At 40.2% G+C, this 10573-nt stretch overlaps 1 long non-coding RNA gene across 1 annotated transcript; it reads left to right on the top strand.

Moving 5' to 3' along the window:
• Positions 1 to 495: 495 nt before the first annotated feature.
• On the top strand, positions 496 to 3363 carry LOC140592685 (uncharacterized). The gene is made up of 2 exons (XR_011993088.1): positions 496 to 1517; positions 1613 to 3363. It is a non-coding gene; the product is annotated as an uncharacterized lncRNA (long non-coding RNA).
• The last annotated feature ends 7210 nt before the right edge of the window (positions 3364 to 10573 follow it).

Below are 10573 nucleotides of genomic sequence, written 5' to 3'. Positions count from 1 at the left end.
TTCGTGAAGAAATCATGACAAACTAACACGAAATGAAGATTTCATTATAACTTGAAATTCTGAGTTCATTTCATGAAACCTGCGCTTCCCCCATAAGAGTTCGACCGACCTTTATAGGAAAATGTGTTTTCGTGAAGAAATCATAAGAAACTAACACGAAATGATGATTTCATTATAGAGAGAGATAGAATGCCGCTTTTGTCAAAATGACAGGTTGGGTCAAAGGTCACAAAGGTCAAATAAATCAAAAAGTGACAGGCGGGGGCTGCCGGGTGACGTCATGAGGTAGTGGGAGGGGGGGTTTTTTTTTTGGCTGTGAGCCAGTTGAGCGTTGGGATAGGGGTTTATTTGTATATAGTTTATTTATTTATTATAATTTAATTATGTATTATTATTTAATTATTTATTATAATGTAATTATTATTATTTTAATTTGAGTAGAGTGCTTATGAGTGTGGTGTTTTGTCTGCATCCAGCGGGTGCCGAGCAGGGGGGACTGAGCAGGGGGGTTGGTGCGTTAAGGTCCCAAACACTGGGTCTGAGTGGGGGTGGGTTACCTGATGGAGTGTGAGCGTACGCTGTACCACCGTGGTAAGGTCCGTGGCTTTGGAGAATCTGTAGAAAAGGGCTCTGAGAGAGCGATGCTGTGTCTGTTGCGGTACCGTGGTAAGGTCCCATGGCTTTGGATAATCCGCAAAGGACTCGGAGAGAGCGATGCCGGAGAGCTGAGAGTTGTGCTGCGCGAGACTGAAAGAAATCCTGTGAGAATGACCAAGTTGGAGCTAAGAATGAGAGGAGGAGCTGGGTCTGACGTCCAGTAAAAAAACGCTTAGCAGTAGTTTGACCGTCTGTGTGTGTGTGTATGTGTGTGTGTGTGTGAAAGCCGACACCCCCCTGCAGCAGTAGCAGTTTGGCCTTGTGTTTTTCCTCATGCAACCTATGTACATCCCGATAGGTCAAATCCCGGTCAAACTGTAATTTCGGCCACAGATCAAGTTTGACACTTTGTATTTCAGTAAATTTTGTTAAAAGTTTTGTCTTTTCCCCCCGACTCCCCGCCACACATCAAGTTTGACATTTTGTATTTCAGTAAATTTTGTCTTTTCCCCCCGACTCCCCCCATACCGTCTACGCAGTTAAAACGTACATCGAAATAGACAACAGATAAAACTTGACAGGACGTATATTTCTCCTTAAAGAATCCTAAAAAGTAAGCAACCGGTGAAATTTTTATTACCTTGAGAAGGGTCCCCCTCCTTTGGTAAAGAGACACAAGTACCCCACACCCCGTATCATCAAGGCATTGCCCTACTGGAAAGAGAAAACTACATGGGACCTGCATAGAGTAAGTATATTATTTCTTTTACGCGTGTTTTATGATATTTTACGCGTGTTTTATGATAAACACAATACAATAAAATAACTTAAAATAATTATTTTATTTTTAGAGATTCAGCTATTTTGGGTTTGTTTTTTTTTTCTCTACGGGAGACACTGCGGATAGAAAACTCCATATAGTGAGTATATTATTTCTTTTATACATATGATAAACGCTATACATTAAAAATAACTTATTCTAATAATAGGTATTCTCTATTATTTTATGTACAAGAGAGACGGCACGGACCGGTCAAGAGAAAATCTACGCAAGACCTGAATCAGCAGGTATGGATGGAGCAACACCCCCCCTCCTATACCTGAAGCGCTATTAAATGAAATAGACAACATCAACAACGCTAATAATGATGAAAATGATGCGGTTTACTTTGCTCAACACGACTCGCCACCCGCAGCGTCTGGTGAAGCGACGGCCCAAGAGCCCTGTTTGCTACCATCCTTAGAGACATTATTAATAACCTTCCGGTGCTGATAGGGTCGGCACCGACCCATTTTTAAGTTTAACATGCATAAAAGCACCACATATATTTGTGCATACTCTTAAAACAAAAGGCTCCATATTGAACCTTTTAGCTTGGTACATATATGACACTCCTTGGACATTCTCAATTAAAAGAAATGGCACCTTTTTGAAGGCAATGGTTATATTTCCTCTGGTTAGAACCCCTATAGTTCTATATAGCACACCCAAGAACCTTTTTTTTCGAAATATATACTGCATCAAAGTTTTTTGACTTTGTCAGGAATCTCTATTTAAACTAAATAAATTAAAACAAAATCAAGGTAAGGCATCCCCACACATGTAAGGTAAGATAAGACCAGTTCAGTTTATTTATATAATTCTCTAGAGGTTTATTTTATCATTATTTTTTATTGAAAACGAGAGGAATGCTGTCAAAAGAAAGGTCCAGAAAGCCACACCAAAAATATTAAAACCAATCTTTTCATGGATAAGGAAGCCTAACAAGGTAACCAAGAAGTAAGAAACAAATTGGATGATAAATAATTGTTTTGAGGGTATCTTATGGCTGATGTACTGTAAGACACGTGCTGCTTGACACCGACCCGTCTAACATAAGAGACAGGAACAGAAAGCTAACATAGGCCGAAGGTTAAGCGTGTTAAATGAAAGGCAGCGGGATAATTCCCCATAATGCCGCACTATAACAAAATCAAACGCGACGTGAAAACGTTTAATAGACCTCAATAAAAATGTCAGGGACGTCTACGACAAACGCAGATTGTTGCCTAGTGGGGAAACTGCCTTTTGGATACCGAAATGTAAAACTAGCAGCATCGCAAAAAGGGTGTTGTAAGTCTTTAAAAATATTTCATCGAATGAATTTGTTAGTGTAACATGAAAGTGTTTCAAAGATGTACAGATGTTTTAAAATGTAATATGAAAGTTTTTCAAAGTAAGATGTACAGATGTTTTAAAATGTAACATGAAAGTTTTTCAAAGTAAGATGTACAGATGTTTTAAAATGTAACATGAAAGTTTTTCAAAGTAAGATGTACAGATGTTTTAAAAAATGTAACATGAAAGTTTTTCAAAGTAAGATGTACAGATGCTTTAAAAATGTTCGGGTGTTTTATTTTCTAGACGCGTTGTACAAAAACGGTTTGTTATGTGTACGCAGCGCAAGCATGTTTGTACAAAGTTTTATGCATTCATTTTGCGAATCAGTTTTGAAATCTAATATGAACGTGGCTTTTATTTTACAAAAACAAAGTTGCAAAAAATTTGTAGGCTCTTTATCAAAGCAGATTTTGTTAATATAACATGAAGTTTTTTTTTATTATTTTCAAAGTTGCACAAGGGTTTTAAAATGTAACATGTACACGTGTGTTTTATTTTTCAAACTTGTACAAAAACGTGTGTGTACATTTATCAAATGAGTTTTAAAATGCAACATGTACAGGTATTTTATTATTCAAAATAAAAGTTGTACATACATTTTGTTATATGTATGCAGCACGGTCATGTTTTTAAAATGTGCTAATATTTGCGGGATGGTGGGAATAAAGCGTATTTAAAAGGGGTACCTCTCGTGGAATCTACCAATCTTTAGCAGCTTTTGAACCCTGAGCCACACGGGGACTGGGGTTTTTAACCGTGAGACTCGACACCTAGCTACGCATTAGATCCTTACTTCAGCAATGGTCCCCATGTACCCAGTGTAGGGTCAGGTCCATCGCAAGAGAATGTCTCCGCCGTGAAAGAACGATCCACCAGCATTTTGTGTATCAACGAATCTGTAATCATTCTTTCCATTCATTATATGCTGAGTTTTCCAAAATTGTTTTTTAGCTGAAGCATCAAAAGCTGTAACTTCGAGTGCACCTGGTTTAATAGCATTTTATTTATAACAGTAGGAGCTTGTAAACTGCATTTAGCGGTCGCATGAAAACACATTAAAAACTTTAAAGAATAAAGCTTTAGTTATTTTTAATAAAGACGGCTTTCTAGTAAATGGTTTTCCTACAAGGTGACCCCGCGGCCTATACTTAAGACATCCGGGCGCCTGATTTGAGATGTTTACTGAGGACGGTATGTTAAGTTAACAGTGGTGACTGAGCTGCACCGTGTTTGACTCTTAATGAAACTTAGACCTAATTCAACAGAACCAGTCGTCATCCACTTTGCAGTGAGATTTCTGTGCGAAATGTGAACAAAGATTCATTTTCTTACTTTACCACTTATCGGATAACAAGGGAAATGGCAGCGGCAATAACCTACACAGTTATTTGTTCCTTCCATATGTATATATATAGCACCGCAGAACGTTTTGCACTTTTTTGCACTATTTGTTTATTGTTTGTTGTGTGTTCTACATGCATGTTTGCACTGGAGGATCTGCTTTTTATTCTCATTGTACATGAGTATAGTGACAATAAAAAGGCATTTCATTCATTCATAATATGTCGGACACAATGGCTCTGAGCACCAGGGAGTCCGCCGTGAGGCGCACGAGCTGCTAGCTGATGTAATGCTGCGAACGGTCGGGGCTCTGACATTCTTAAGGTGCGGCTATCTATCCCCGAGACACTTTAGCCAGGAGCGTGTATATTTGCGCTTATTAATGCTGCAGTGTCAGGGTTTTGCTGACTCTTATAGGAAGCTGGCTAGCAATAACATTTTTAGCTGGTCTTTTTCATTTAGTACATACACGGTTTAGAAGAAAACCTAATCACCATTAAAAAAAAAAAATTAATAAACGTACAAAACTATTGAAATCCCCCAGAAGCATGTGCATATTTTTCTGGTTTGCATGTTGTGTGTGTGTGTGTGTGTGTGTGTGTGTGTGGTTACCTAAGCACAGTCGGCCTAGTGTTTGATAGGTGATGGAGAAGCGTACGGTCGTGGGGACAATAAACTACATGCGCCTATGCCAACATGTGTTTAAGTATAGCGACAAACATGGACGCTTTCTTTAACGTAAAACAGTTAAAGGCTCATACGGTTTTGTTTACATTTTTATTTTTTTAATTTCAAGTAGCCTCTAATCACCTTACATTAGTTCTGATTTACTGTAGTCACCAATCAGAGTATTTTAAAACAATGGCACTGAAATGTCACCACATGTTAAAGCTAACAAAGTAACATGATTATATCAGCGGAACAAACCAGTCGCCGGTACGTATAGACAGATCATGTGTTGCTCAACAATCGACAGCATTTTGAAATCTATTTGTATTTAGACAAATATATTGGGAATAAAGCGTTGTGTTTTAAAAGGCAGACATTGAGGTCGAATTTAAATTGGTCACAATTGTATTGTTTTCCGCAGCTAGAAGTGTCGGCTGAGGTTGATTTTAATTGGCATGTCAGTTTAGGATTCTTGCAGTAGAAGTTATGTAGTGAATTGCGGTACTCTGAAATTAAGTGATATGTGTATTAGAATCGTGAAGCGTCATCTTCCTTTGTTTTAGGTTCACCCCGGGCATTTTATGAATTGTAATGTAATATCAGACAGTGTGTGATGAATTTCTGAAGGCCTGTTATAGGCCTATATGACAATTTCGTGGAAACGTCTCATGGAAAAATGTAGTTGCAGTTTGTCAGGACTAAAGACTGGCTAATGTGACATGGTGAACAAGTCCTGTGGTTAAAGAATGCCGGCCTGTTGCTTAAAACATTGTGTTGTATGCCGAATGTTTCTTGCCCATAGACTACATGTTGCTATACTGTTCCTTTATAATATTCAACTATTATTTTTTAAATCATTTAATGAAATAGGTAAATACCTCATCATTGATGACTATGGTCCACCTGAGTGACAAGTAACCCGTCCTGGACAGAGGTTTCTTCAAGGCCTGTTGTGGGAACCCCATGGTGTAGGATTAAGAGAAAGAATACAGGGAGTGGTACAAATGAGCAGTTGTCCTGCCCCCTTTTACTCATTTTGGATGCTTAAATTACTAAATTGTGATTTTAATGCTCATCTGTATGATTCTATGGTCTGAGCGAGTCTCCAGTACTACATGAATGGTAAACTTAAAAACTCTACTTCTCTTAGCTTAATGATATTTTCTTTTACTGTGTACGATTGGTAGAAATGAAAATCGTGATTTGTCTCTCAGCTTGTGTGTGTGTGTGTGTGTGTGTCTGTGTGTGTGCGTGCGGTGTGTCAACAATGGCAATTATTCACTAAATTCTAAACAAACCCACATATAAAACCCCCTCCCCACCCACCCCAGACACCTATAAAACACAGCATTCTTGCTCTCACCCCCCACTCATTTTGTGAAAAAGCATGTCTGTTGCCAAGACTACAGCTCGTGTCTTGAGTCGTACATACTATGACCCCAGCCACCCGGGGTCATACGGAGGGGCCTCCAGACTGCAGAGAGCCGTGCAGGAAGATACGGGGGAAAAAAGTGGCTACTGATGACATCAGAGAGTGGCTGTCTATGCAAGACAGTTATACTTTACATAAGCCGGCTAAAAAGAATTTCCCCAGGAGCAGAGTGTTTAATACCGAGAGCCATGTATCAGCGGCAGGCCGGTTTATGCGACATGCAAGGGCTGGCGATGTACAACGACGGGTTAAAGTATCTCCTTACGGCAAACCCACATATAAAACCCCCTCCCCAACCTCCCCAGACACCAGCCCTTTTCCTGGAGGACATGTCTGAATTTACTTTTGGGTCGATACAGCACAACAAGTCTTCTCCTCAACTTAACCCCCAGCGATCCCCATCCATGACCCTCTATACTTTTGGACAGCGAATGGATACAACGCCACCAGAGCTTCCTCAATACACTCCGCGGCAGGCCGCATCATGGTGCCCGTATGGGGTTCTGTTCCAGTCACAACCTCCGCGTGCGGACTCTGCCCTAATGGATACATCGCGGGTTACTGCATCGATGTTGGATGATTTCCGCGATCGTTTTGCGGCTCCATCATTATCTGGAGATTCTGGGTGTGGCGGCATCACCGTAGCTGCCATGAAGATAATCAAAGGGTCACTTGCCTTTATTCTGGATCGGCTAATCGAAGATGACTTGAAGGCGACCTGTATCGGCTGTACTGTGAAACACCCTAGCCTGCTTCAGCACACGTGTCGCTATGAACCTGTACCGTTTTATTTCTTTAACAATTTTGAAAAGCTGTTCAAAAAGCTGTATAGGCCACGGCTTAAACATATTATCACAAAGGCGGTGGCCATGTTTCACCCTCATACCGCTCCTGTAAAAATACATGCATCAATCGATGTGTTAGTTTCTGAACTTAAAGGCCAAATTAATGTACGGGCCAAATTGCGCGAGCTGAAACGCTTCGCTGAAGACGGTGATTGTGAGTATGCTGTAGATGAGGCGTTTAATGATTTCTGCAATTTGTACACATGCGAGCACCCTATGGCTGGTGTGTAAACGTCTGTCAAAATGTGATTGGCTGCTCATTTTTATATGCTTTCTAAATAAAATGAGTTGAGTCATGAAAACATTGTGTCGTTATTGCTAACAAGTACTTGACCGTGTTTATTTTACGCCATCAAAACCCTGGGTCATTTGGTGGCGTAGATAGATTATACAGGGTGGTACACATGTTGCCTGCTTAAGGGTGACATAATGGGGTAGTTGTACATCGCCAGCCCTTGCATGTCGCATAAACCGGCCTGCCGCTGATACATGGCTCTCGGTATTAAACACTCTGCTCCTGGGGAAATTCTTTTTAGCCGGCTTATGTAAAGTATAACTGTCTTGCATAGACAGCCACTCTCTGATGTCATCAGTAGCCACTTTTTTCCCCCGTATCTTCCTGCACGGCTCTCTGCAGTCTGGAGGCCCCTCCGTATGACCCCGGGTGGCTGGGGTCATAGTATGTACGACTCAAGACACGAGCTGTAGTCTTGGCAACAGACATGCTTTTTCACAAAATGAGTGGGGGGTGAGAGCAAGAATGCTGTGTTTTATAGGTGTCTGGGGTGGGTGGGGAGGGGGTTTTATATGTGGGTTTGTTTAGAATTTAGTGAATAATTGCCATTGTTGACACACCGCACGCACACACACAGACACACACACACACACACACACAAGCTGAGAGACAAATCACGATTTTCATTTCTACCAATCGTACACAGTAAAAGAAAATATCATTAAGCTAAGAGAAGTAGAGTTTTTAAGTTTACCATTCATGTAGTACTGGAGACTCGCTCAGACCATAGAATCATACAGATGAGCATTAAAATCACAATTTAGTAATTTAAGCATCCAAAATGAGTAAAAGGGGGCAGGACAACTGCTCATTTGTACCACTCCCTGTATTCTTTCTCTTAATCCTACACCATGGGGTTCCCACAACAGGCCTTGAAGAAACCTCTGTCCAGGACGGGTTACTTGTCACTCAGGTGGACCATAGTCATCAATGATGAGGTATTTACCTATTTCATTAAATGATTTAAAAAATAATAGTTGAATATTATAAAGGAACAGTATAGCAACATGTAGTCTATGGGCAAGAAACATTCGGCATACAACACAATGTTTTAAGCAACAGGCCGGCATTCTTTAACCACAGGACTTGTTCACCATGTCACATTAGCCAGTCTTTAGTCCTGACAAACTGCAACTACATTTTTCCATGAGACGTTTCCACGAAATTGTCATATAGGCCTATAACAGGCCTTCAGAAATTCATCACACACTGTCTGATATTACATTACAATTCATAAAATGCCCGGGGTGAACCTAAAACAAAGGAAGATGACGCTTCACGATTCTAATACACATATCACTTAATTTCAGAGTACCGCAATTCACTACATAACTTCTACTGCAAGAATCCTAAACTGACATGCCAATTAAAATCAACCTCAGCCGACACTTCTAGCTGCGGAAAACAATACAATTGTGACCAATTTAAATTCGACCTCAATGTCTGCCTTTTAAAACACAACGCTTTATTCCCAATATATTTGTCTAAATACAAATAGATTTCAAAATGCTGTCGATTGTTGAGCAACACATGATCTGTCTATACGTACCGGCGACTGGTTTGTTCCGCTGATATAATCATGTTACTTTGTTAGCTTTAACATGTGGTGACATTTCAGTGCCATTGTTTTAAAATACTCTGATTGGTGACTACAGTAAATCAGAACTAATGTAAGGTGATTAGAGGCTACTTGAAATTAAAAAAATAAAAATGTAAACAAAACCGTATGAGCCTTTAACTGTTTTACGTTAAAGAAAGCGTCCATGTTTGTCGCTATACTTAAACACATGTTGGCATAGGCGCATGTAGTTTATTGTCCCCACGACCGTACGCTTCTCCATCACCTATCAAACACTAGGCCGACTGTGCTTAGGTAACCACACACACACACACACACACACACACACACACACACACACACAACATGCAAACCAGAAAAATATGCACATGCTTCTGGGGGATTTCAATAGTTTTGTACGTTTATTTATTTTTTTTTTTTAATGGTGATTAGGTTTTCTTCTAAACCGTGTATGTACTAAATGAAAAAGACCAGCTAAAAATGTTATTGCTAGCCAGCTTCCTATAAGAGTCAGCAAAACCCTGACACTGCAGCATTAATAAGCGCAAATATACACGCTCCTGGCTAAAGTGTCTCGGGGATAGATAGCCGCACCTTAAGAATGTCAGAGCCCCGACCGTTCGCAGCATTACATCAGCTAGCAGCTCGTGCGCCTCACGGCGGACTCCCTGGTGCTCAGAGCCATTGTGTCCGACATATTATGAATGAATGAAATGCCTTTTTATTGTCACTATACTCATGTACAATGAGAATAAAAAGCAGATCCTCCAGTGCAAACATGCATGTAGAACACACAACAAACAATAAACAAATAGTGCAAAAAAGTGCAAAACGTTCTGCGGTGCTATATATATACATATGGAAGGAACAAATAACTGTGTAGGTTATTGCCGCTGCCATTTCCCTTGTTATCCGATAAGTGGTAAAGTAAGAAAATGAATCTTTGTTCACATTTCGCACAGAAATCTCACTGCAAAGTGGATGACGACTGGTTCTGTTGAATTAGGTCTAAGTTTCATTAAGAGTCAAACACGGTGCAGCTCAGTCACCACTGTTAACTTAACATACCGTCCTCAGTAAACATCTCAAATCAGGCGCCCGGATGTCTTAAGTATAGGCCGCGGGGTCACCTTGTAGGAAAACCATTTACTAGAAAGCCGTCTTTATTAAAAATAACTAAAGCTTTATTCTTTAAAGTTTTTAATGTGTTTTCATGCGACCGCTAAATGCAGTTTACAAGCTCCTACTGTTATAAATAAAATGCTATTAAACCAGGTGCACTCGAAGTTACAGCTTTTGATGCTTCAGCTAAAAAACAATTTTGGAAAACTCAGCATATAATGAATGGAAAGAATGATTACAGATTCGTTGATACACAAAATGCTGGTGGATCGTTCTTTCACGGCGGAGACATTCTCTTGCGATGGACCTGACCCTACACTGGGTACATGGGGACCATTGCTGAAGTAAGGATCTAATGCGTAGCTAGGTGTCGAGTCTCACGGTTAAAAACCCCAGTCCCCGTGTGGCTCAGGGTTCAAAAGCTGCTAAAGATTGGTAGATTCCACGAGAGGTACCCCTTTTAAATACGCTTTATTCCCACCATCCCGCAAATATTAGCACATTTTAAAAACATGACCGTGCTGCATACATA

Source organism: Paramormyrops kingsleyae, chromosome 1 (assembly GCF_048594095.1).
Source record: "Paramormyrops kingsleyae isolate MSU_618 chromosome 1, PKINGS_0.4, whole genome shotgun sequence".
Classification (NCBI taxonomy): Eukaryota; Metazoa; Chordata; class Actinopteri; order Osteoglossiformes; family Mormyridae; genus Paramormyrops; species Paramormyrops kingsleyae.
Note: the sequence above shows the minus strand (reverse complement) of the source record. Positions and strands in the feature narration are given on the sequence as shown.